Consider the following 24,393-nt stretch of genomic DNA (forward strand, 5'->3'; position numbering starts at 1 on the left):
CTCTCTCTCTTTCTCTCTCTCTCTTTCTCTCTCTCTCTCTTTCTCTCTGGGCAATGGCCCGTGTGAACATGCGTGTCCACGTTTGCGTGGCGAGGCAAATCATCATTGGCTGCTGAAAGCTGCCACATTAAAATAAACTGTTCAGACTGCGTTTGACACTGAAAGTTATTTATTTATAGAGAGGAAATACGGTATATATATCAACATTTGTTTTAGAATAATTTTGCATGCGCGTGTGCGGTTTTATACCTACAGCGTTCATGCGTAAAATAGTGTCCGGGTTGAAGTGTAAAATAAAACCAGTTCGATTCCTGGAATTTTATTACTTTTTATTAAATAATAATAGTAAGAATAATCCACGGGCAGTCATTACTGATGGCAAATTAATGCACAACCAGAGATTTCCTGACCAACTTGTTTATAATACAGCTATTAATATATAGAATGATTTTAAAAAATTAAATTAAATTAAATCAGCCATTTTTGTTGACTGCCTTGATGTGCTGGTGCAGCTTTATTGTGAAAGAAACACTTCATAACCAGCCAATTCGAGTTTAGACAATTATCACACAGACATGAATCATAACTCAGGCTGCATCTGCTTAGACAAATGTTTTTTAACAGTCAAGCCTTACAGTCACAATTCCCTTTTGGATGGTTATTTCAATTAAATTCTTATTTTTAATGCCTTAAAATCCTGCCTTTTTTTTGTATGGTTTTAACACAGATCTCAAATCCCAAAATATTATGATTTGAACCACAGATAAATATGGCATAAAAATGTAGCTTATACATTTAAATACAGTTAAGATGCGTTTATACAAGTGCAATGATCTTACAGTAATCTCCTGGGAGCCAAGCTCTTGTTTGGGCTGCGTTGAAAAAGTCCCTCTGCTATTTGGGATTACCCCGTAATCTTCATCGTGGAGGTACCTATAAATAAATAAATAAAGAAACAAAAACAATAAATGAATGAATAAATAAATAAACAAACAAACAAACATTGGGAGATATCAAATCACATTATTTTCCATATGGCCCCAAAATTCTTGTTTTGTGGAAATAGATTTTGCATTGTTATTGGCATACATGGCTCATTTGATTCTTAAAGTCAAAAGGGTTTCCCAAATGGTGGGTTGGGGGTCACGAAATGGGTACATTTTTTTTGTAAGAGTAAAATGCTGTAATGTCTTTTAGGGATAATACACCAGGCATGTGTTAATGGTTTGCTGTTGTCAATTTCTGTGTTAATTATCAATCAGTATGGCAACATCATAGCAATTTAAGGTGTTTGGATATGTTTGTTCCTCCATAGTGAGATTATTCATTTTGTGTCCCTTTTGTCCTGTCTTTTGTATGTAAGACACTTTGTTTTTATTTATAATTTTTGCATCGAGGCCCACGTACAACTTCACACAGGCTTCCTGTGCAAAAGCCGCCATCCCCCTTTCGCCGCCTTTCATCCTGAGATCTGCAGCCGCCTTTCTCACACACATGAATGCAACGCTGCGACACAACCGGAATGGCTGTCACTTCTCCTGGCACACAGCAGAAACAAACAAACCCACCCACCATGACACCTCCCCAAACCCAGACCCCCCACCCCACCCCGCCATCCCTCCTCCTTTACTCCTTTAAGGAAGTCCCTCCCATTTGTCTAGCATAAACATTCACCTCCAAGCTTTCGCTGGACTACTCTAAAAAATAAGAAAGGTGCAGAATAAATGACTCTGCTTGACGGAGGTGTCTTATTCCTCCACAATTCATTCTGAAAAGCATTTGAATCCATCCAGGTCTGCACAACTTTATTGATGCTGGACATTTACTTCGCAATGGAACCACAATCACTTTATTTTTAAAATCAGTAAAAGAACACTATAGGTCACGTCAATCGTTTTCAACGGATCACTTTTATGGCATTCCTCGGAAATCACAATGTACCTTCACTTGTAAGCTATTCTAGAAGAGGCTGCTCATGTGTGGAAATCACACAAAGTGTTGGATTTTGGAGCTGGTGTTTGAGGTGTTCACAAAATGCCAGACTCGCACAAAATACCCACAGAAACTTCCTCCTCCGTTCAGCGCCACAGTCCACCGAGGAAATTTTCAATTTCCTCGACACCTGTAAACATGCTGCTTTTACCTCACCGCCTTTCATCTTCAAACACACCAGAGACGCGCCCTGAGGGACCCCGTGAAGGACGGTGACTGGGTGGTGTGGACTTTATTTTGCTTTTTTATAAGCAAGGCTGGCAGGTAATGGAATAAAGCTTGTGGCTATTTTGCATCCCCTTTATTTTCAAGGAGGGGAGTCGAGTGGGTAGCGGGGCGGTGCTGGGAAAGTCTTGTTGTGAAAGGCCACCTCAGAGGAAACGAGCAGTAATGCAAAAGCAAGCACTTGCTCCGTTTAGGACCAACTTCTCGGGTCATGGACAGAAATTTGTAGAACAATATTGGCGGCTTGGTGGAGCGCTGGTTAGCACGTCCGCCTCTCAGTTAGGAGGGTGCTGGTTTGATTCCACCTCCGACCCTCCCTGTGTGGAGTTTGCATGTTCTCCCCGTGCCCATCTCCAGGCACTCTGGTTTCCCCCCACATCCCAAAAACATGCTTGGTAGGCCAATTGAGTGTAGATGGTTGTTTGTCTCTGTGTGCCCTGCGATTGGCTGGCAACCGTTTCAGGGTGTCCCCCGCCTACTGCCCGATGATTGCTGGGATAGGCTCCAGCACACCCGCAACCCCCGTGGGGACAAGCGGTATTGAAAATGTATGGAAAGAACATTATTCTTTATTTTTTATTTTGTTGACCAGTTTCTGATATGAAAGCTGCAGCACATACGTGTCTGTGATTTTATTTTATGTGGCTTTCATCTGTGAAGCACTAAAAATAAGGTCTTATTTTGCAATGCAAAAAACTTGCAAGCTCTTTTCTGAGGGGGGGTGGAGCATATTAAATCAAATACTAGATAAGTAACCCGTTGTCTCATTAAAGATGAAATGACTATATTCTTGCAAGTGCATTAAAATCAGTTTCTACAACAAAGACATAAACATTTAAAAAATCTTTCCAATGACAAAAGCCCTGAATGTAAAAAGGAATTAATTATAGTCACAAACGTACAAATAGATTGCTATTCCTGCAAACCCTTGAATAAGAACGCTCGTTTTAAACTATCAATAAAATCTAACATAAAAGGCCAATGGTGCAAACAAGTTATGCGATTCCCCAATACATTGCTGTTGATTTAATTTGAGACGTGTTGCGGCTATTTAACGTGTCCAAGACACATCAGGTCTAAAAGGCTGTCAGGTTTTCCTAATGAGAGCCAAATAAAAGAGGAACAGGGATCAAACCAGCCGCAGTCCCCACCACGGTGGACTCTTGTTGGCCGTGTCATTATCACTGTGATCTAACAACATTTTGGCTGTCTGTTGCTCTCCGGAGGGTTCCCATCACCTCGGGAGACAAACAAATGTAATGCTTGCGTGGCCTTTGTCACATGCAAATGAGCAATGCAAAACTTTTACTTTCTTCCTTCAACCATTTGCTTTTTTTGTCTTTGTATATTTTTATTGTTTTGTGGAAGTTATGCTAATTATTACAGAATAATCCGTGCCTGGCTCTCCACGGGCAACCGTTCAGATCGCACCCCCATGGACGCTGACTGGCCTTCAAGTCGTTTTGAGGTAGTGGCTTGGAAAGAACAAATGTGATTGAATTTCACCTGTATTTTTTTGTCCAGCCCTCATTTTGTTGACATGGCGGGACCTTTCTGGTCAGTAAGCGTATTGACGACTAGTCAGTTAGCACTCAACATGTCAATGTGCTGTTCATTCTTGTCACGTTGGTTTGTGTTTATGTGTCATTGATTGAACCCAGGTGTTGGCCAGAAATCGAATTGATTCATGTCTTATTTGCTTTCTCTAGCTTATATTTTGTTATTCTATGATGAGTTGCTAGCAATTAAGAGTGCTTGAAAGGGAATTCCTGCCAGAAACTCAACCATTTTTTTTTTTCTTACTGTCAAACTAATTAAACCTTGTGTGGGCACTGTCTAATTTCTCTGTTACATTTTAATCTTTTGTAGAGGTGCAAAGATTAAATAATTAATCCACAAGTAATTAAGTATCAAATTAATCAATAATTGTTTTTGTTGACCGATTAATTGTTTCGACAACTTGTTTGGTTTAAAATAGCCCAAATCCTCAGAATTTCAACCCAATTAAATTACTTTTGTGTTTTCTGCACTGTTATTGTAAATTTCAGTTTTTCTTTTAACCAAGATAAATAATACGCATTTCACAAACACAATTCATTGATTAATCAGCAAAATAAGCACAGAATAATCTATTAGTCAAGTAAAAGCAGTTATTATTCCCTGACTATTTAGCCTGCACAATTGCTTGCCACAATCTATTTTTATGATTCCTATAATTTGTCATTTTGAGATATTCCACCAAGTTGAGATAAGCTTTTTTTTATTGTCTCACCCATTTTATCTGTAAAGTGTATTCACACGTTGCCGTTTTCCACTGCGTGTGTTAATGAGCATCATATCACAACACTAATTAACACTAATGTGAAGTCTGTGCAACAGTGCAACTTCACCCACTGTGCTAGCTCACGTTTAGCAGAGCTGCAGTGTGACTTGTGAAGCTATTAAGTGGTGTTAATTTCATTAACAAGAATTAAACGAAAATATTTGCATCAAAGCACAATAACTGGTACTAAATCAGTGTGCGTTTTCGTGGAACGACAAAAACGAGACAAAAATGATATGATTTGTTGATGTCAATTACCAAGTTCTTGACCAAGTTCTTGCCTGGATGATGGCAAAATAATGCTAGGTGGTGAGTTCTCATGCAATTTGTTGCAGAATGGTGCTAGGTCAGTTGTTGGTGAGTTGCTGGTCAGGGCAAAATAACCACTAAAGTAAACATTTGCACTTGGCCCGGGAGAAATAGAAGCCGTGGTATATGGGTAAATTTTTGCTATTGTTAAACCGATGGCAAACTAATGCTGGCTTGCTCACTAACTTGTAGCATTTTTCAGTAGTAGCCACTTGTTGGTATAATTGAGTTTGCAGTTTAGTTACAGAAATGCAATGTTAGTAACTATTAGTGTACTTCTTTTTTCACTGCAATAAAGACTTGATAGCACAGTTAAGACTGCAGGACATGAACTTGACACAATATGATGGATAGTGATGTGTTTACACACGTGTAAACAATGTCAGAGTATCACGCGTGTAGCAGCTTGCTGTCAGCTTGATGAATATATTTTTGAAGGATTCGCATTCATTTTGCCACTTATGAATATAAACATGACTCCAGACAAAAAAAAAAGGTTCTTTAAGCGCTTCAATCTGACATGCTGTCCTGTCTCCTTTATTTTCTCTTCCGTTTTTGTGCAAAGGAGGCGTTGATGGGGTATGTGCATCATGGCACCCAGGATTTCCAGGGGTGTTGCTTCAGTTTACTTCCCACCTTCAGTCTTCTGAGCAGGGGAGGGGGCTGAGGCTTCGTTTGGCTTCCCCATGGGGGTCGAGCAACTCCTGTCCCACAGACGCTTGACAAATAAATCAGACACTTTGTTGAGAGCCGCTTACAGTGGTGGCAACTGTATGAAAAGAAGGGCATTGATGGCCTATATTTTCACGTCGAGAGAGGCACTTTGAGCAGATTGAATGAGAAATTCCCTCCAGTGTTGCATGTTTGGAAGGTGTCACTGCAAGCTGTTGATGAAAGACAATCCTAGGTCTTTTTAGTGTGAGAGGGACGCACGGGCCCTGATACTGCAGCCACCCTTTAATGGACCAGGCGCCGAGAAGACGAAGGGTGGAATTAAGCGGCAGAGCCTTTGGGGAGCCCGGGTCCTAATCAGGTGGCTGAGGTGCCCCCGGCCGGGTAAGAGCAGAAGCGAAGAGCGTTTATGGCATGTTAGCACACGTCTGAGGGTGGAGTGGACATACAGACAGATGAGTTCATCAGTGGAAGGATTATGGAGCTCCCATGCTGATCGGTAACTACCACCCGGCCCTCGGCGTGTCCTCGTGCGCAGTGTCCGCTCATTAACACCAGAGTAATGGTTGATCCACAAACGGGTCTCGTTAAAGAAGCCTTTAAGCACCTATGAGTGAGACATAACGACCACGGACGAGGAGTTCGTGTTTTCATAGGTGACCATGTCAGTCAATATGGATTTTTAATGATGACTATTCTTCCAAGGATGATTTTTGCAAGAATACACAACATACATTGATTTCACATCCTGGTGTCGTCTTTTTTTAATACGACGAAAAGATTTTTGGTTAAATCTTAAATACGGTAATTGTCATTCTCTTTCGCTTACATAGCAAAAACAAGCATTGAGATGAGGAAAATAAAGTTTAAGCAAAATGATCTGAATCCAGAAGAAGATAATTTGATTTGGGAAGATTTCTTAAAACAAGTAAACATAGCTAGCCTAAATATATGTGTGTGGTGGGAAGCACAAACCATCCATTTAATTGTGTCTGGTCGATGAAAATCAATGCTATTGTGGCCAGTTGATATTGCAGCTTGACTTTGACGATACGACATTGTCAGACCCCCAAAATGCCCCTTTAACGAAATAACCTGTCGGGCGGAGTTTCTTCAAAGCTCAGCCCCGCTTTCGTTGTAGTTTTGAAAGCATTTCATGCCTTCTTGGCCGAGTGTGACCCTGCTTTGTCAGAGAAAAATGCACTGTAAGCTGGTGGACATGTCAAGCCACAGTATGGGGTCCTTACATGTGCTGTAATCCCAGCGATGGCCTTTGAACCCTCTACGGCTCACCGGCCTGACATGGAACATAGAAAAACAAATGGGGACCTTGAAAACCATACGGCTCTTCTTGTTTGCCCTCTAACTTGTCTCAGTGTTTTTTTTCCCTCTAAACCACTGTTTGTTTGTTTTTAAACATTTAATTGCGGTTTGCATATTTTGGTGGTGTTGTCTTGCTGAAATTCAAATATCTGGAGGATGCTATATTGATTTTCTTTCAGAGTTATTTTGTTATGGTGGATGTTTCTACACTGGTTAGGTGTAATTGTATTTAGTTCCCTGTTTTTTTTCAGTGTTTGTCGAATTGCTGTCACATTTTGTTTCTGATGTTTTGTTCGTGGAGTTTTTTTTTCTTCTGAACTTTGTTAGTGCTTTTGGTTTAGAGTGGTGGTTTACACCTGCCAATGACTTCGTTAGTAAAATTTGTTATGTACACTCTACTTCTCCCGCTTCCTGGCATTTGGGTCCTACATCCCACTATGCAACCTTGACATTCACTGAGGAACAGCATTTGATATTTGTTTCCCTAACATATTAAATCATTGTTGGTAATTATTCCGATAAATAATTTACTAGTTTCTTCACGACAATGCAAATAATTACCAATAATAGTAACATGTAATTAAAGGTAATTTGAACACATGTACCTCACACTTTCAAAACATTTGGTGATCCTTAATCCAAAAATATCTTGCTGCATCATATATTCTGACAAGTAAACATGTCAGAAAAGACCTGATGTTCAAGAAATAAAAACTCTCCTTTAATAATCGTCTTGGGTTACATTTTAAATCTTGAGTACTTCAATAAGCGCCTTTAAAAGGATTAAGATCTTCCATCATCACTTTATGAACTTAATTTCACTCTTCTCCTGCATATAGCTCCCACCCCCCCTCTTACTTTTACTAATAAAGCCATGTTCCCTGCTGATGGAAAATTGTTGGTTTACCTCGAGCGGCAGGGGGGCCTGGCAATCAGTCCTCTGGAAAAGCAGTGCCAGGTTAACCTGCTGTGATAGTGGACCCTAGGGACAGTGCCCCACCTCTGCTTGACGTGCTCGCCAATATGAGACATGCCCCGTGTGACAATGGCGTCGCTGCCAGCCTACTCAGTTTGCAAGCTTAAAAAATGGCCTTGATGTTTGTTTGAATTTGTGCTTCTGACTGAGGAAAGCAAATACCGCATTGTTGAATTGCAACAGGCAAACAATAGGGCATAAATGTACACGGTTGACCGTTCCTCACTTATTGTATACATGTCGCTACAATGGAACAATGCCAGAAATTATATGAATACTTATATCAACAGTTACACTGTGACAATTTAACACTTACAGGACTTTGATTTGAAAACATGTGATTGTAGAAAATTGCACTCGAGTTGCTGCATGTAAGATGATTTACGGTACAAAACATTTGAGGTAAATTACAGAACCCGACCCTTAAAAAAAAAAAAAAAAAAAGCATCATGATATTTAAATTGTTGATATAAGTAGTACAAAATGCAATAAAAACATCACCATTATAAATTTCAGTTTTGATTGAAACAATCCACGATAATAATTTATCATGGTTCAATGCAGCATATTCTAATGAGATTTTAATGCATTAATAAGTCTTCTAAAGGCTATACGTATTTTTATTGAAGGATCTTTCTCAGTATTAGCACCCACCATCAGTAGTATTGGCTCCTGACATTTGACTTGCTCTAATACTTAAACATTTCTCATCTCGTGCTTGGATTTTAAAAAAAAGTTGGCTGCTTCAGGAAGGGCATGTGGTGTAAAAATTGGATGAAAAAAATCTTGAAATGACTTGATGTCACTGATTAAGTCCCAATAGCAACAAGCAGTGTCATCTGGTGTGTCCATCATGGCAATTGGCACAAAATTCATTCTTCAGTGAAACACACATGGTTTTCTAATATTTAAAATGCATTTTCAAGTAAACATACTGTACCAGTTGTTGATGAGGATGTCTTGGTGTTTAGTGGGAAAACTCTTATTACACAAAAGGACCTCTTAAGAGTCATTTTCCTGAATGAGTGGTTAGTGATCCATTTACATGATGCATATGCTTGCATTTAAGATGCACAGCAACAACTTGCATTTTCTACAACCATTACCGTGAATTGTTTTTTTATTTTTAGCCTGACGAAAGCAATTGGATGTAATCCAGACGTGCCTTGAGTGTTTCCTAACGTGAGCACTCCTTGGCAATTTTAATGCTGATGCATTCTAAATCGATGGCACTGTAAGAGCGTTGGAATTGGACAATTTAGAGCTTGTTGGATTTAGATTCATGGCCCCGCGAGGGAGTATTTACATCACAATGTGCAGCCATCATTGGGCCCACCATGCAAATGTCTTTGGAGTTGTAGTAGTGGTAGGCTGGGGGTTGCTTGTTGCAGCTATTGTTCACCACCGGTTTAGCCCGTTGTTGTTTCTTTACGATTCAGTGCGAGGAATTGCTTTTCCATGCAACATTTTTCATGGGTTTTATTTCATTATGAGTGCAAGAAGCAAGAGTATTGCACCTATGTTTGTCTGCATTTCTTTTGAGAAGATGCCTTTGAAATCCTTTAAATAAGGAGATTGCAATATGCGTTTATGGAATCTGGATTTCCAGCTAATGCTCATGTTGTGTCAATTCCAGATTTGCATTACAAACGGGAATATTTGCTGATGCAGAGTAACCAATGTAAAATAAAATGTTTATCGGGAAAGGGTTCCAAGCTGCTCTGGGAACTCGTACACTATAATTGATAAGTATGGGAAGAAAGTGAAATGTTAACTTAGCCCAGTTTCTTGCACCTTGCTCCTTCGGATAAATTAATGCCCACCCTCCCATTTAGCCCACTTTGCTTTTGCACCTGATTCAACTACGTGTGTTGGATATTCAGTGCATCCCGTTAAGTCGATACATTTTATTATGCCATTCTGGCCGGGGTGCCAGCACAGAGGTGCTTGTGAATGTTGCTTCTTCAATCTGCATGAATAAACAATATCATGTGAGGAGGCTGCAATGACCAAGAGAAGCTTTCGGGTTCTTTCTGAAGCAATTTCATTGGAAGAACAGCAAAAATGTCCATGTGAAGATTAGTCAAAACAAAGTTTGTTAATTGGGAGGACGCGGCGTTCAAGTTTAGTTTCATTTATAGATCCCCCTTGTTTTCACACTAATCAAGGAAGAACATATTTTTTCTTCTTGAACCTTGCATCTTTTGTGTCTTAACATTTGTGATGTTCAGTTCACAGGCGTTGCAAATTAAATAATGAAGCACTTCTAATTATAAGATAATTTGTGACAGTAATTTCCCTACAGGGTGCTTGTTCAAACTGAGGTGAAAATTAAGTAGTGTGAGGTTTTGCGTTATGCAGACATTTTGTTTTCACTGCTTTAATTGAACTTTTTCAAGTATCAGTCTTTTATTGTTGCTTTTCATTCTTGGTTCAGAAAAAAAGGAAAGTTTTCAGTTTTGCATTTACTTCCGCAACTTTGAGCCGTCACTCGGTCTTTTTAAAAAAAAAAAACAATTTTAAACTATTTTGCTGTCTTGCGAGCACAATTTTTTTTAATTCAAAGTGAGCATCAGTCACTGATAAACCTTCGACTGTTTATTGAACAAGGCATACTCTTGAGAACATTTAAACACTTCCCACAAATTCTACAATGTATGAATCACACTCAACCAAAATACACTTTTAAAGCCATTTTTTCCCCTGTTAGTGTTTTTAAATGATTTTATATTAGTATTTTACAATGGAGTGCTCTATTAGAAATATGCAACATAATATGATGAATAGGTGTTTCATAAAGATTTCCAAATTCCATTAAGCTCTTAATTCACTCAGGTTTTGGATACTAAAAAGTTCTTTTTGTCGTTAATAAATGTCACATCTATTTGAGAATGCGTTGGTGAGACCATGTCATGTTGTTCAACAGGACCAAAATGGCGGCGATGGTTGCCCGTATTGGCAATGCTCCAAAGGGTAGCGGCGGATGGAGAAGGGAGGCGAAGTGAGAGCTTGAGGCCGAGCGCAAGCTGTGCATCTGAAAAGAGGCCAGAGTCGGCGCTCACAGCCGGATGGCGGCGGCTTAAAGACATACCGCTGCATTCGAAACCTTGGAAACGGCCGCAATGGGGTAGGAGGAGTGTTAAAGTCGAAGATAAGTCTGGGGTGAGCACGACCAAATATTGGAAAGCGTAAAAAAGGTCAAATTAGATCTCGATTACTCGAATGTAACATACATGCCTAATACGTCTGTTAAATATGATTTGAAAGCTGTTTTCGTCTCACAGACAAAATATTTGTCATGGTTGTAGTGTTTTTAATGCATAAATGACGGACTACATCCTCGACCGGTCGCCAATTAATCACAGGGCACGGATAGAAACGGACAATCATTCACACTCACTTTCACACCTGCACTGAGTGAGAAATGAACCAAAGTAAGGCACAACAATGTTAGTGACTTCATTCCATGAAAAATAACAATCATAAAAAATTTGCTGTCAAAAGAAAACAGTGCATAAAATTAATTGACTTGTGTCTAATCTTGTATGGACTATTATATGTCATACATTTTTTTTTTTCAATATGGGGAAATGGTTTTAATTGCACACTTTCGGGGTGGCTCGTATTTTAAGATGTGTTTAAATTTCCTAGATGTGTGCATTAACCTTTGCGATGATATTTAATTAAAGGTCCACACCTGTACCATCAGCACTCCCCATAGCCCCCCGCCCCCTCATTCTCTCCATCACAGTCTAACTATAGAAACGCCGTATGTCCGCGACAATTAGTATGACCTTAAGAACGCCAACAGCTTGCCTCTTTCCTGTCCTCCTCTCTGACCCCAGTGGGCTGTGGCCATGGCCGCTCGCTTCCTCGCTCACTCAGTGGGGTCTGAATGATTTTCTCGCACCCGAGGGGACCTGCATCAAGACACAAGTAGAGGTCACGGGTTCCTTGAGGAGGTCTCCTCTGTCCAAACCCCAAAATCATCATTACACCACACACTTGCATGAGAAGCTTTAAAATGGTCACCCTGCGGCACGTGTACAACTTTGAGACACATGCTGTTTCGAAAAAAGTAATTTGGACTTTTGTCATGAAACTCTTGTTCTTCTCATTTTCCAGTTTCTTTAATTAAACTACAACATCTGCTTTGAATTGTGTTTTACACAAACAATTTTATACAAGCAAGTGTGATTTTAGACTTATATACCTTCGAAGCTTACTGGAAGAGATGCAGCTTAATTACTGCAAGAAGAAGAGGCAGAGAAGGTCCCCAACTGATCTCGAGTAATCATCACTGTGCCCACAGAGCAGAGAGAATAGAAAGTATTGTTGTATTTATGCTACTTAATATCGCTGCTCCGTGTGTGTGAACCTGTATTTTCACCTCTTGCAGTTTGGTCGGGAACTTAATCCCAAAGATAAAAAAGGGGTTCACTGTATAATAATAATAGACCTTCCAGGACAAAATGGCAGCCGTTAAGTCAGAAGATCATTGTTGTCTTCAATGTGAGCGAATCCATATAGTGTAATATCTCAATTGTTATTCCGGTGTGTAATAACGCTGATAGCTGTTATTGACCAGATAAATGTCTGCCATCGAGCCACAAGCCCACAGATGATTAGCCTCTCACATGTCCACCCATGCACGTAGCGGCCCACGCATGTGTCCACAGCGCACATGCCAAATTCGACGCACAAATCCCCCACGGCGGCGCCAATACCCCTGCGGTTTCCTGCCATGAAATGTCCCGTTGCGTTGATATTGTGGTGTGCTCGGATGACTCTTGACATGGTGTTTATTAGAACTGGCAACTTGTTTTCATTGGGATCGATAGTGAGTGCAAGGTTTTGGCCTCTCACCTCCATCCACAAACTGGTGACTACAAATGACTGGAAGACTCACAAGTGAATTACTGATTCAGTGTTGTACCTGAACACGTTCAATGAAGGAAAGTTCATGAACGTGTTCATATTTTGGATGAACGTGAACGGACGTAGGGTATTTTTGCTTTGTTAACGTTTTTGTGAACGCGCTCATTCTAGGGCCAATGAACGGCAGCCCCCACTTGCCCTTATTTGTCAAACGACAACCCGTGAGAGCGTTCAGTAATTTTAGGAGAAGTTGTAAAGCGCTCAACGGCATTGAACCATGACTCTCATTACTCTTAATCAGATTGTTTTTGTTGTTTTAGTAATTTATTTGAGCTTTGCACCTTTCCCTTTGCACTTTTATCTCACGAATTCCAAATGTTTTCTGGTTCTTTGGGGAAACAAGTTAAGAAATAATATATTCACGAAAAAACGAAAAGTTAGTTAAAGCAAATAGAATGTTACTTGAAATGTTTTTGTTTGTTTGTTTGCACATTCTGGACCGCAGTCATGTTTTTCTTTTAATTCATTAAAGAAAAATACAATTCAAAAAATGTTCTTGTATTTTTAGATTGTAAGGTGATAGCACCTTAGAAAATGCAAGAAAATGCCAAAAGGTAACAGCTCTTTTTTTTTTTATTGGGGAAAGCAACACTGCTAATTTATACGGACGGCCATATATTGACGATAGATAGCCCCTAGGCTGTTTTGAATACTTTTGGAGCAAAGAGGAAACAGACTATTTTATTCCTGACATGACTATAAAGTGTTTGATTGATGGTACAAAATAATAAGAGCAAATGACAACTATTTTTGAGACGACATCCCTGCGTCGCCGTTTAAATTGTGATTTTTTTATTGTCACTGATAAATATGAGTACCTGTGCTACCAGGACAACTTCTCATTTGTTCATTTTTGTCCTTAGGGTCCAAACAGATCCGGCAAGATGAAGAATATGCTCAGTGGCCAAGTGGTGAGCACTAATATAATGTCATGAGAGTTAAGCGGAGGGGAACAGGCTGAATATTCACACTCATTTGGCCGGCACCTGGGGGGAATCGCGCTCACTCATGGTGCCATTGATATGCATCGCATTATGTGCTCCTTCGGCCAACAGCTTTAACACCTTGCCTTTAATTTAATTAAAGCCTGCTTCTGTCACGATGAAAAACTTGATTTGCCCCCCCCCCACCCACCCACACATACACACACATTGCTTGTTTCATGTTTATCATTGCGCTTCTTTGCCCTATACCTGCACCTTAATGTGGCGATGCCATAAAAAATCCAAATCAAAGCACATTTTTGTCACTCGTAATGGAATATTTTTTTCCATCAAGTAAAACTGTAATCCAGCTGTAAAGCAGAATATATATGGGGTAGACACATGCAGTAGTATTTGAGAAAGGTATCAAAGATTGGAGGATAAACAAAACCAACGTTCATCTTTGCAGGCTGGTTTGGCTTGCATAAAAAGGAGTTCAGAAAAGTCTGGAAGGTGATGAAAGTGAGCAAGTGACTTCTTTCATTATGGATTCAGCCTGCAGACCTTTTTGACAGCTGTACTGTTTTAAGTCGACATGATCCTTTTAAAATGAGCTGTTGCCATCTATAGCACAACCTTTTTAAATGAATCCTTTAAATCCGCAAAGACGAGGACGGAGGGGTGCCCAGATCATGCATGGAGGATGGACCGGCAAAATTTGGTGCTGTCCAACTCTGCCCCGAATCTAGTCCAAAATCAGATGGGATGAGCTCCAGCTGATCCACAACCCTAATGGGAATAAGCGATATAAAAAATGAATGGGCGAACGGTTAAAAAATCTGATAATTAATGAGGATTATCATTTTGAATGAATCATTCAAAATCAAAAATTTTCTATTATTTTTTTAAACAAATAAAATTAGAATTCGTTCAAACATGAGCATTCATTTTTTTAGTTTTGACCCCAGCGATATATTTTTTAAAAAATATTAGTTATATTTAAAAAGCAACAGAGTTCTTGTTTGTTTTTTTTGTGTTCCCCAAATTTGACACATTACTTTTTGTAGACATGGCTTGGAGTTATCATGTCACTCTTGTTAGTCAAAATCATCTGGGTTCTTCCTTTGATTATAGGATTAAAACGAAGAATCTTTGTTCAAAATTTGAATTGGTGTCACGATTTCTCCCAAAAACAGTAATTTTGTCATCTTGAGATAACCCGCAAGGATTCTCACACACACACACACACAGATTTATTCATACATAAACCAAAACACGCATTCCCTGTGGAGACCTCCCCTTCGCTTCCCAATTCGCACCTACTTCTCCCCTCTGACATGTGTGTCTCATTTTTTTCGGAACATTCTCATGTGACACTTGCAGTACGATGCGTGAGAGGCAGCCAACCACAAGCCCCTCCACCTTGCAAGCCCCCAACCGCCACCTTCTCAGAAAAAAAAAAAAAAAAGCCCAAATCCTTATAAACATCTTACCTCCCTTTCAAACACAATCAGCTCTCATCCCACAAGTTTCCTACTGGCAGAGTAATGATCACCTTTACAGAAGACCCACTCTTATTTCTTGTGGTGAGGGCCTGCCTTTTGCCGCCATCTTTTCACAGGGCTGTGTCCGTCCCCCCCCTTTATTTATTTTTTCCCCCATCTTACAGAAGCACATTTCCTACAGATTTACAAAAGCAAGACGGTGTGCATGCAGTGAGGAACAATAGCTCCTCCTCCGTGGGTTTTTCTATTGCCTATGAAGGAAGCCTTATCTTTGGGATTGTAATGTAATGAGTGGGCTCCAGAAACAAAAGGCCTGACAGCTCTCGCACCTTCGTGGCACCCTGGGACCCCAGCATTGTTATTAGAATCCCCAGGAGTGTTGGTGTAGAGGGAAAATCTACCTTCCCGGGTCTAAATATCAACAACAACCAGACCCCCAAAAATGAATGCAGGTAAGATCTCCCACATTGACACAATGGCTGATATCTCAATAATAATCTTGTGTAACCTAGTTTTTATGCGTGCTCAGTGGCAGAGCGAAAAGGTTTTAAATAGACATAGTGAAGCTGTTACTATTTTATTTATTTTAATTTTTTTGAGTTGATGTAACAAATTTCATTACCAGCACTACTTCATCATTGCAGCCAATGAATGACCCACCTAATAAAGCGCCAGAAACATTTGCGACCCTTTGTAATCTGGCTTCATAGTCTTAAATGGCCTTTGAAAAGCACACATACTGTAGCTGTCATATTTTTTATTCTTTCAAATACATCTCCCCAAATCCATTTGGAAATGTTTATGCAGTGTAATATAATGTTTTGTCGCCATAGTCCAGACACATGGTTGTAAGCATTTGTAGACTCAAGCATTTCCATATTTGATGATTGCCACAAATCTGGTTTAATTTCAGTCCATTCAACAATGATGACCCCCCCCCATAATATGTTGACCAAGCCCAGGAGTTACCACGAATACACACGACACATGTGCGCGTTAGTGTAAAACAGTGATTTTAATTTTAATTTAATTTTAACTAATTTGCTTATTAATTAAATTAGGTGTTACCCAAGGGCTTTGGGCATTTTTTCAGTGTTCCTCCTAAATTTCCATTCAATAATGAATTACTCTTAATGATGAAATTCAGACAGTAATTTGTATTCCACACTTTATTAGCCTCTCATGAGCTCAATTGTGTGTTTTTGTGACACGTGTTGTGCTGATTTGTTTTGCGATCTGACAGCTCCCCTCCCCATGTTGGGCCTGCCAGATGAAGAAGTGTCACCATGTTGATTAATTGTTTACGGTCACCTGTCTGCATCGCTGCCTGTCTGCCATGTCGCCACGTGCTTGGGGGGGTTGAAGTGAAAAAGGGCTGATTTTGGGAAAGGGTGTATGGCTGTTGTGGACAGCTGAGAAAGGTGATGGAAGGGGAGACGATAGAGCGATGGTGTTGAGCCCAGCCACGTGTGGAAATGATGCCAGTGGTGCGGTCGTGTTGAACATGGTGCCCAGCTAGCTTGTGACTTGTATTGGGGCCCTTCTCAGCATCCCTCACTCCACTAACTTTGCCACATTTTTCTCCTTGTGAAGGATCATTCTAAGACACAACTTTTGATACAACCTCATGCAACTGTGCCAAATAATGGTCAAACAAAATTATGAAAAGATTATGTACCGTATTTTCCGCACTATAAAGTGCACCTAAAAACCTCCAATTTTTTTCAAAAGCCGACAGTGCGCCTTATAATCAGGTGCGCCTTATATATGGGCCAATATTGAGCCACTACAGCAGGCGTGTCCAAAGTCCGGCCCGCGGGCCAAATGTATATATCTTATATATGGACAAAGTTTTAAAATGGGCCATTCATTGAAGGTGCGCCTTATAATCCGGTGCGCCTTATAGTGCGGAAAATATGGTAAATACTTTGTTTTCGATTGTTCCTCCTATTCTCTTTGTCCAGTCGTGTACTCAAGCTGCCAAGCCTCCAGAAAGTGGCGGCAATGGACAGCCTGAATTTGATTGAGCTTGAGTAGCTTTTGATTTAGCTCCTATTTTTCAAGACTTACTTATTCATAGCCCACTAGCTTTCCTTCCCCTGCCTCCATTCAAATCAATATTGCAAGACCCAGTTGTGAGTGTGGGCAGGGGCTCTCTTCAAAGTGCCAATTGGTCCAACCATCTGCGGCCCCCTCGCTCTCGTTGCTCGAATCCCGCCCTTAGTAACAAGCCGCGGCGTGCCAATCTGTGCTGTGATTCGGCGGATGAGGCACTGCCTGCACACCGGCTGGGAAGGAGCATCTTCAAAACTATTCTGTGTTGCCATGGCGATAGAGACCTCAATAAGTTGTTCATGTGTGTGTTTCTAGGCTCATTGGTCTTTTTTTTTTTGCGAGGGAGGGTGCTGGCTGCTCATTGGCATGGATGCACGAACATGTTCCTTCTGCGTACACGTGGATCATGCATATTTATTTATCTTTGCTCGTGTGTTTTTATGCTGGACTGAAAGCTCATCTTCATGAATACCTCTTCTTCAATGTATGTGACAAATATCTCTTCGTACTGGCACTGTTGTTAGTCTAAGATTGTCTTCATCTGTTGGACTTACTCAGCATGACATTGTTATGGAATCATCATTAATATTAGTATCTGTTTGACGGTAGCTTGGCAACAGGAGCAGAAAAAGTGGTTCTGGATATAGTAGCCATAGTAATATTTGCTATTTCAGTAACAGCAGTAGTAGCTCTGCAGTGAGCCTCCATTTATCACAGGAGGATATGTTCCAGACCCACCCATGAGAAGTAAGGAACATGGTTTTTAATAGTTTCACCCCTCCCACACTCTATAAACACAAGCATCAAAACACACTTAAAGCTAAAGTGAAACACTTTTTTAAGATGGGGAGATTTGAAACGGCCTGGCACCTCCTGCAGCCAACGCTTGTCCAGTGCAGGGAGCGGTAAGATGATTGGACAAAACGAACAGGCCCAGCTACTTACTGCCCATCAACAATTCCTATTGGTCCTTCTTCAATTGCATGGTGAGCGAAGCTTTTAAATCAATGTGTGATCAATGGTAATAGAAAAATCATGGGTTTATATAATACAGTTGTAACTGGGTTCTTTTTAAGTCTCATAATATGCGTCAGCAGATACACAGTCTGTATATATGTGCGCGAGTGTGTGTGATGTATTAGAGGAGGTGTGTCACTCTGAAGTACAGTACTGCACAGCTTGATCAGATGGCTTTCCCCAAAAAATCAGTTTGAAGTTAATATTATTCACATGACCCCCACCTTGCTTTCAGAGGGAGTGATGTGTGTGTGTAGTGGAGGGGGGGGGGGGGGGGGGGGGACGTGAACGATGTCTCAGTTATCTTCACTGTGTTGAAGAAGAACATTTGGGGAGGAGAAGCAGGAGATTTTATTTCATGTAATTGGACAATTAATGTGATACCGCGTGTCATCTCTCACAGATACGAGCTTGTGATGTGCACTTCGTCTTCTAGTTGTGTGTGTCTGCTTGTGGTAAAGCGTGCTTGTTTTCGTGCTGCTAATGTAAATGAGTTGGAGATGAAACGTGCTAAGGTTCTGTCAGGTGACTGGTGCTCCGGTAGCCAATTAGATTCTCCAAAATAATAAAATTACTGCTTGAGGCCTTCTGCCTTTTTTTCTATCTTGAAAAATTCTTTAATCTCCCACCTTTGGACTTGTCGGCGTAAAACATGAAAATTGTCTTCTCGGTAGAGATAAAATAGAACCGTAGCTGTTTTTTTCCTTTATAAAGGAGTCTCGTCACACTGGATGAGCCCGAACCAAAGGCTCGGGTTTTGACGACCATGGAAAGCTACATCAGCTTGTTTAATTCTATCAAAAGCAAGTGTGACCATGGACAATAGTCATATTAACTTTGTAGCAGCAGAAGCTGCATCAGTATATTGCAGCAATAGAAGTACCACCGGAAAAGGGCACGTATCTAAATTAAAATCATGTCTCGCATCATTTCAATGCTAGTTGCCATCTAACGACTACGTGTTTGTGTGTGCGTGCATGGCTGCCTTATCAGCTTGTCATCAGCGCTTCACTTCCAGATCGCAGCTGACCCTCACTTTAGATGTGGCCCGATAAGCATCTCTATGCATGCACGCGCCGACCCAATTGTACCGAGGAGGAGGGAGAGTTTGCTTCTAAAGCGTGAACCTCCTTCCCTTCACTCCCCCATCCCCTGAAATGGAGATGTTATTACATTAGCAGCTAAAAGGGTTTATTCACAGTTAGTGCAGTTTAGGCATGCAAATGGGGATTTTCAGTGGCGCGGTGTAGCCTGGAGGTATAGCAAAGAAAGCACAGGAGATTTGCAAGGATTAGTTCCACAGGTTCCTTTTATTATGGAAAGGAGGCCTGACCAATGAAAAGAGGAGGAAAAGGTGAGTGGAGGATAGGAGAAGGGGCACTGAGGAGGGATGCTTTCATTATTTCATTGATAGCGTCGGGTGCCATCACTGCACAAGGTACAATGGAAATTTATGGGAAAAAAAATGTTGAACTGAGAAAAATAATACTTTAAATAAGAAAAATTCACTGCCAAGAGAACAAGAAAGTTTTACTTGACAAAATGTTGAAAAATAAGAAAATAGTACTAGGCCCCTAAAATTGAGTATTTTTAAACCTAAAACAAATATTATAATTAAAATCTTAAAATAAGCGTATTTGACATTTGAAACCGCACTTCAGGTTCTTTTGTTGTTGGACAGTCATCTTAAAATGTTGAAAGTGTTTGTTTTAAACCACATAGTATTTGAAACTAGCTTCTAATACTCATTGACAAGACTATAAGACCAAATAAGATAATCAAGTAATAAGTATCTTGAAACAAGCAGAATGATGTTGCCTGACAATTTAATTTCAAGTAAAACAATAAGCACATTTACATTGAATTCAAGAAATTATATCTTACTTAAGATTTCCCTTTATACAGTGATGACAGTTGGTAAACAGCACGCCAGACCTACCTCATACAGCCAGACACGTGTCACAAGCATAAGCGATTATGATGATCATGATAATGATGATAAAGAGGCCTTTTGTAGGGGGAGGGGGGGGACTTCCACATTGCTCGGACGCAAGTGAAATGGAGGGCGGCGACCTTTTAACTCACATCGAGGGCCGCCGCTGCAATCTGATAGGCTCTGCTCGTGAAGTTAAAACCTTCATTATCGCCGCACGAGGTGTGAGGTGTCACCTTCAACGGACCCGCCAAGCTGCGGGAGATTCGTGCACACGCAAACACACGTGTAAAGGACACAAGTGGATCCATGGGAGATGAGGTTTGAGAGATGGGGGCTTTGAGCTGGATATGGACAGAAAGTCAGAATTAATGGTGTGGGGGACCAAGTCAAGGTCATTGTGGCTGGGGCTGGCGATGACGGGCAAGGTGGCACGTCCCGTCGGTGGTGAAGGGACACACACATACACACATACCACACAGAAGGCCAATGCCAAATGACTCAGGTCTGTGCAGCAGGGAAGAGAATGATGGCAAAAATGAAAGAGAAGATTGATGGAAAATGTGTGTGTTTTTGTCAGTCTCAATTCTTCCTGCAGCCTTTGACCTTCATCAAGGAAGTTACAGGAAAGACATTTTATTTAGGGGAAAAAGGTACTTGTGATCATCCTGACAAAGCAAACAAGCATCTTGTTAGTTTTAATTCAACCGTTTTATTTAATTCTATTTAATTTGTATATATTTGCTGAATTGAAATGCCACTAATCCTTTACAGCCACCCAATAACTGCTCTTTAAGTATATTGTTTTATAAAGTGTATTTAAGGTGAAAGACACACCCAGCCACTTACTGCATTATATTTGACTTTAAGGGGCGGGGACTACTGAGTGTCAGGAACCTGAAGTCAAAATGTCTGAAGTACAAGAAAAAAAAACATGTTGGAATGCCGACCCCAGGACTAGAGCCTGACACCTGTGACCGTTGACCATGATATTTCCCTAATAAAGTGGCCTGTTATTAGGTACACTTGAAAAATTGCGGCGTACCTAATGGAGTGGCTGTGTGATTCCCTCGTTAAGCGCACCTCCGTGAAAAGTTTTAGCTCCTGCGGAACGTGAAAGGAGCTAAAACTTTTCACGGAGGTGTGCTTAACGCGGGTCACTTGTAAAACATGTTGGAACGCGGCCCCGAGGACTAGAGCTTGACACCTGTGACCTTTGACCATGACATTTCCCTAATAAAGTGGCCACTCAAATGATTCGTTCAAACGAATCGTTCAACTGACTCGTAAAGTCCCTCCTCCATGTAACGCTCGCTGGCGCTGCTGATTGGCTGATTTTCTTCTTCTTGTTTTACGGCGGGGTAGCACCAGCTTCAATGGGCATTACTGACACCTACTGGTTGAGGTTATTTGTGAAAAGAAAAAAAGAACGAATCACTTTAGGAAGTGATTTGTTCAATCTCGTTCACTGAAAACATTCGTGCTTTTTGAACGAATCGTTCACTCACCAGCCAACACTAGTTATCATATGCAGGTGCCACCGGAAAAACTTGTTTGGACCCGTTTGAAAATCATTTATTTGATATGACTCAAGAATTGTCTCTGTGCAACGGTGTGGTGTTTCTTAACAACTGAATTGAAAATGAGTCCACGGGAGCACTGCAACGGCCGCAGAATTTTTGCAAGAACCATTCATTTTAGGATGAACTATTTTCATTTGATAGAAGGCAATGGCGTTAACCACTCGACCAGAGCTCTTGCTGTGCTTAGGGTTAGGGTTTGTGTTAGGCTTGCTCTCGCTTTTGCTGTGCTTAGGGTTAGGCTTGCTTATGCAACCAAATCACCTCAGTTGTTTATCACTTCCTCTGATATTTTTGAACTTACCGTAATTTTCGGACTGTAAGTCGCACCGGAGTATAAGTGAGCAGCAGGGGGGGGGCCCCATTTCAACCCCTTTCACTGAGTGCCAAGCAGGGAAGAAATGGGTACCATTGTTATAGTCACTGGTATGACTCGGCAGGGGTTTGAACCCACCACCTCCCAAACTCAGGGCGGGCACTCTCCTCTCAGGCCACTGAGCTGGTAAACACTTGTGTCGTAGTATAACACTTATAGTCGTTTTGAAATAACGTGTATACCTATATACGCCTAAATATTGTTATCCAATATATCTACTGCAATTTCACATTAGATTGCTGGTTTGAAATTTGCTTTTGATATTATTATTTTTAATAAACATTTATGTTAAAACGTGTCTGGCGTCTTATTCCTTGTTTTTATATTCGCCAATTAAAACATAAAAATCAGACATTTTATATGACAATATGTGTAGGTACACTGCACGAGGTTAAAAAAAAAGAGAGAATAAATAAATAAAGGGTTAATTGCACAACAAAAGCACGTTTACAAATATACAATACAAATATACTCGATACAAATATTTTCATTTGATTGAAGGCAATGGCGTTAACCACTCGACCAGAGCCTGCTCGGAAACCAAAGGAGATTTGGTCATATTGATAGGGTATCCTCCATCCAAACATGTTCGGTGTTGAAAGTTTCAACGGATAGTCCGAAGCCACCCTTTCCACAGTAGTCACCATGACACCTGGCGACCACCTGGTGGCGTCAGTGTGCCGAGCGCCGTTGGACGATCAGGAGAAGAAGATTTGAATCGACGGATGTGACGTCAGGGCTTTAGGTCAATTGAAGACAGGTGTGCTCGCTCAAGGGGAGTTATCATATGCAGGTGCCACCGAGCGCGTGGCGGCGGCGGACGGTTTCTCAGGTAAGCGAGCATGCTAGCAAATGTTTGTCGTCTCCTGCCGTTTCTCACGACGGCACGCTTTGTTGCTTTTTCTCACAAGCCTTTTTTTTTTTTAAATTTATTTAGTTTGTCGCAAGATTGTCGTACTCTCGTGACTCGGCAACGTCACGTCCACCGCGACGGTGGGCCTGGAGGTAAATTGTAGGCCGCAGGCCATTTAGCCCGTGAGCAAATGTTTGCAGTTTCTTACGATGCCATTTATTATTTCTTGCAGGATTTTCGCTGTCTAGGGAGTGCTTGAGGTTTCGGCACGGCACGCCACAATCCACTTTGCGTCGCGTCGTTGCGCGTTTTGGTGGTATTTTAAATGTCTTTCGCGGTTGTTTTTTTTCATGCTGGCCAGCATTTTTTCATTAGTCTGTCTATAGAAGGTTCGTTAATGACGCCGCCGATAAGCGCGCGTTTGTCTGACTATAGGAAATGTTAGTTTGACTCTAGTCAACTAAACCATTTTTTAATTATTTTATATTATCCGTGTGCCATTTCCGTGTCATGCAAACTGCTGGTGAATGCAACGTATATGTTACGTCATGTCCAAATCGGACCAAATCCATTCAAAGATGGCCCGCCCGCACGTTCCGTTACGCAACAAACATTTGCGCGGCGGGTTATTTTCTCCCGTTTTGGACGCCACGCCGCCAACCTGGATCATCTGTCCAATGTGAGGTGAGTTGTAGATGATGAAATTAAAATATGAATTATAATCTTTAATAATTCTTGTCATGATTATATATTTTTTCAAATGTAAAACTACTTAGAATGTATCAAATTAAAGTATTAACTATAATTTTGATAGATTATCGTAACTTACTACAATATAATAACTTTTTTTTTCAAATGTAAAACTCCTAGTATGTATAATTGTTGGTAAAAAATCATGCCATTGGCACTCTACTCAATGTCTATTTTTGTTGCAATCATTTACTTGTCTTTTGTAGCACTAAAACAGGCCGCCCAGCCAGCATCCTTCTGTACAAAGCAAGCAGGAGGCTCTTGAAGGAGCCCTTTCAGTGATGTTGAGGACACGGAGGAAGAGTAGTCCTAAATCAGGTGAAAACCTGTTTTTGTCAAGTTTCAGCTTCCCAACACACAATGGTTGTCGAGTTTTAGCTTCCAGCACACAATTAATGTCTGTCTGTGTTTTTGTAGGCTGCAAGAGGAGCCGAATGGAATAAGTATATAATTCCACATGAAAAGGCGCAATGGCCTATCCAAAGGCGCAATGGCCTGTCCAAAGGAGCAATGGCCTGTCCAAAGGAGCAATGGCCTGTCCAAAGGAGCAATGGCCTGTCCAAAGGAGCAATGGCCTGTCCAAAGGAGCAGTGGCCTGTCCAAAGGAGCAGTGGCCTGTCCAAAGGAGCAGTGGCCTGTCCAA

At 40.9% G+C, this 24,393-nt stretch overlaps 1 protein-coding gene across 1 annotated transcript in view; it reads left to right on the forward strand.

Moving 5' to 3' along the window:
* clybl (citrate lyase beta like) overlaps positions 1-24,393 on the forward strand; it is a 97,758-nt gene that overhangs the window by 68,883 nt on the left and 4,482 nt on the right. The window contains exons 12-13 of the mRNA XM_088382159.1: positions 10,747-10,982; positions 13,622-13,669. The gene's annotated coding sequence lies outside the window, so the exon portion shown is untranslated. The remainder of the gene's footprint in view (positions 1-10,746; positions 10,983-13,621; positions 13,670-24,393) is intronic.

This window comes from Syngnathus floridae, chromosome 8, assembly GCF_059516105.1.
Source record: "Syngnathus floridae isolate MCC-2025c chromosome 8, RoL_Sflo_1.0, whole genome shotgun sequence".
NCBI lineage: Eukaryota > Metazoa > Chordata > Actinopteri > Syngnathiformes > Syngnathidae > Syngnathus > Syngnathus floridae.